Here is a 3,429-nt window from a genome sequence, read left to right on the forward strand (position 1 = left end):
TCACCCATGTGGAGGACAGAAGAGGGCATCGAATCCCCTGGAACTGGATTTATGGATGGTTGTTAAGTGCCATATGGGTGCTGGGATTCAAACCCGGGTCTTCTGCAAGAACAACCAGTGTTCTTAACCGCTGAGCCATCTCTCCAGCCCACAAATAATTTTTAAAAAAATAAATCTTAGCCGGGTGTGGTGGCGCACACCTTTAATCCCAGCACTCGGGAGGCAGAGGCAGGTGGATCTCTGTGAGTTCAAGGCCATCCTGGTCTACATAGTGAGTTCCAGGACAGCTGGGGCTACAGGGAGACCCTGTCTCAAAAAGACAAAAAATAAAAATAAATAAATAAATCTTTTGCAGGCATGGTGGCGCACGCCTTTGATCCCAGCACTCGGGAGGCTGAAGCAGTCGGATCCCTGTGAATTCAAGGCCAGCCTGGTCTACATAGTGAGTTCCAGGACAGCTGGGGCTACAAGGAGACCCTGTCTCAAAAAGACAGGAAAAAAAAATCTTTTAGCAACATGGTGGCATAACCTTTAATCCCAGCACTCAGGAGGCAGAAGCAGGTGAATCTCTGTAAGGTTAACGTCAGCCTGGTCTACATAGTGAATTCCAGGCCAGTTGGTGATACAGGGAGACCCTGTCTCAAAATGACCAAAATAAATCAATAAATCTTTATTTTAAAGTATTATTGGGCCAGTGAGGTGGCTCAGTTGGTAAGGGCACTGGCTGACAAGGCTGATAACCTGAGTTCAGTCCTTGAAAGCCAATGGTGGAAGGAAAGAATCAACTCCTGAAAGTTGTCCTCTGACTTCTGTGTGCATGCATATAAATAAATGTAAAGAAAAAATTTTAAGAGTATTGTTACCATAGTATCATAAATGAATCTGAGAGTAGCTAAACTGATGAAAGAAACTAATACTATCTGCCTCAAAACAAGCACACACTGTACATTCCAATTGCATGAGATTCTAAAAAAGGCAAAACTATCTGTAGTCACAGAAAGCAGGTCAGAGGTTGTTGATTAGAGGTGGGAAGGGAAGGCGAGGAGGAACAGAAGGCACAGGGGAGCTTTGGGGCATGTGGTGTGTTTACATCTGTAATCTCCATTTTAGTTATGGTTTCACAGGATCAAATCAGGACTTTTCTTCTGTCCAAAAACATCTAAGCAGCTGCTGGGCATGGTGACACATGGCTTTAATTCCAGCACTTAGACTGAGGTGGGAGGGTCATGAGTTCAAGACACATCTAGGCTACATGCCAAGACCCTGTGTCTCTCCTTCCCCCCAAATATATATGCAATCATATCACTTTTCCGAGCTCCACCTACAAAATACAGTTATTACTTACATTGTTCATCTGTTGATTAGAGAATGACATGAAGAAAGAATGCAAAAATATTTATAAATTGTGAATTCAAAGTAAGGCTACAACATGTAATCTTTTTGGGGGGGGGTCTCTTTTTTTGATACAGGGTCTCCCTGTAGTTCCAGCTGTCCTGGAACTCACCATGTAGACCAGGCTGGCCTTGAACTCACAGAGATCCTCCGGCCTCTGCCTCCCGAATGCTAGGATTATAAGCATGCACCACCACGCCTGGCCCACAACATGTAATCTTTAACATTATTGATGTCATTACCAGCAACAATGTCCTTGTCATTGTCATCACAGTCACTAAGAAAGACTCCATTGGACTGGAAAGATGGCTCTGCAGCTAAGGGAGTTTGCTGCCAAGTGTGAGAACCTCTTGCATAGCAATTTCCCCCAATTGATAGATTCCATTCACAGGGAAGTGCCTTAGAATTCAGAGTATTCTAAAGGGAGGTGAAATATTTCATCCTAAAGAGAGAAGCTCCTTAAGACTCAGAAAGTAAACAAATCAAGAGCTTCAGGAAGTCCCTGAAACTGATACACTAGACCCTTCCTCCACAAGCTTATATGAACAGTAAGAACTGCTAGGCACTCAAGACAAACTAGGCTGCTTGGAAGAGGCTCAGACCAGCAAAGCCTCTGGAAAAAAGACCCTCTCTGACCTGTCAAACTACCTACAGGTTGTGCAGTGTGCTCCAGGATTCCAACGTTCATGAACCTCCACATACAACAGGGTGGGCTTTTGGTGATACAGCTGTCTTTGAGTCATTTCTGCTCCTGTAAGTAACCCCTTCCCCACAATCATGTAACAATAATAAAACTCATTGGTTCACCAAGTTGGACTTTGGTGATATCCTTTGATTTGCTGTTGGTTCCTTATCTAGGGTCAGGAGACATTTGTTCACATCTCCCCAGCAATAGTGTCACACAAACATGACCTGAGTTCAATCCCCAGGACCTACACACAGACACAGACACACAGACACAGACACACACACACACACACAGACACACACACACACACAGACACACACACACACACACACACAGATGATATGGGCAGGCTATGAGCTCAGCATTTTATCTACAGTCTTAGGACAATTCTGCTGAGGATGCCCTGCTGCTGAGAGCTGAGTTGTATGCATCTCACTGCTGGGCCTTCTGCTCTATGGACCACATCTCATGCATGATGCTCTTTCCACAGAACGGTGAAAGAGGCACTGGCATTATCCCCACTGGCTGAGTAATGAAGCACTTGCTGATGCAGAGGTTTTGGAAGTTGCCTCAGAACAGACCAACTAAAAAGATTTGGGGTTCATATCTGACTTCACAGGATGAACTCCCCTACAAATCAGAGCCAGTTATGTTAACTGTTTGGGAACAACAAAAGGAGCTGGCAGGAGCATGTAAGAGACAGGGTTGAGAGAGAAGGAAGGCTCTGCTTAGACCCAGTGATTACACCTAAGGCCCTGGCCTGGAGAGGGATATGCTGGGTGCAGGGCTGTCTCCCAGTCCTTCTCACATCTGGCAGACAGGAACCCTATCCAGGGATCAGGAAAGCTGGATTTTGCACGGGGAGCTGTTTAAACCTGAAGGGAACTCTAACATCATTGTCAGAGAAAAGCTGATGGAATCCAGATTTGTAATAGTTAGCTTTTTTTACAGTCCTTCCTTCCAGCCCTGACCAAAGATAGAAATAAACTCAGACAAGCTTTATTTGGATGAAGTATTTGTGTAACAGAACAGACTAAAAATTACAAAGAGAAAATAAAGTGAATTTAAGAAGGAAGAGCCATGCCTCACCAAGAAGGGCTAACTTTCCTTTGCCGGACTTTACCGGAATGTGAACAAGGTGCTGCCAATCCATCTTTCTTCTTTCTCCTTAATCTCCTCTAATAGCTTACCCTTTCCACAAGGTGCTTGGGCCTATCACCGTTTTTGTTTTTGTTTTTGTTTTTGGTCTTTTTGAGACAGGGTCTCCCTGTAGCCCCAGCTGAACTCACTATGTAGACCAGGCTGGCCTTGAACTCAGAGATCCTCCTGCCTCTGCCTCCCTAGTGCTG

At 44.8% G+C, this 3,429-nt stretch overlaps 1 long non-coding RNA gene across 1 annotated transcript in view; it reads left to right on the forward strand.

The window, feature by feature from the left end:
- Positions 1 to 416, forward strand: part of LOC115070170 — a 16,909-nt gene extending 16,493 nt beyond the window's left edge. The window contains exon 3 of the long non-coding RNA XR_003849373.1: positions 356 to 416. This is a non-coding gene — a long non-coding RNA (uncharacterized LOC115070170). The remainder of the gene's footprint in view (positions 1 to 355) is intronic.
- Positions 417 to 3,429: the final 3,013 nt, after the last annotated feature.

The sequence above is a fragment of the Nannospalax galili genome, unplaced genomic scaffold (assembly GCF_000622305.1).
Source record: "Nannospalax galili isolate Female #2095 unplaced genomic scaffold, S.galili_v1.0 scaffold875, whole genome shotgun sequence".
In the NCBI taxonomy this organism is placed as follows: Eukaryota; Metazoa; Chordata; class Mammalia; order Rodentia; family Spalacidae; genus Nannospalax; species Nannospalax galili.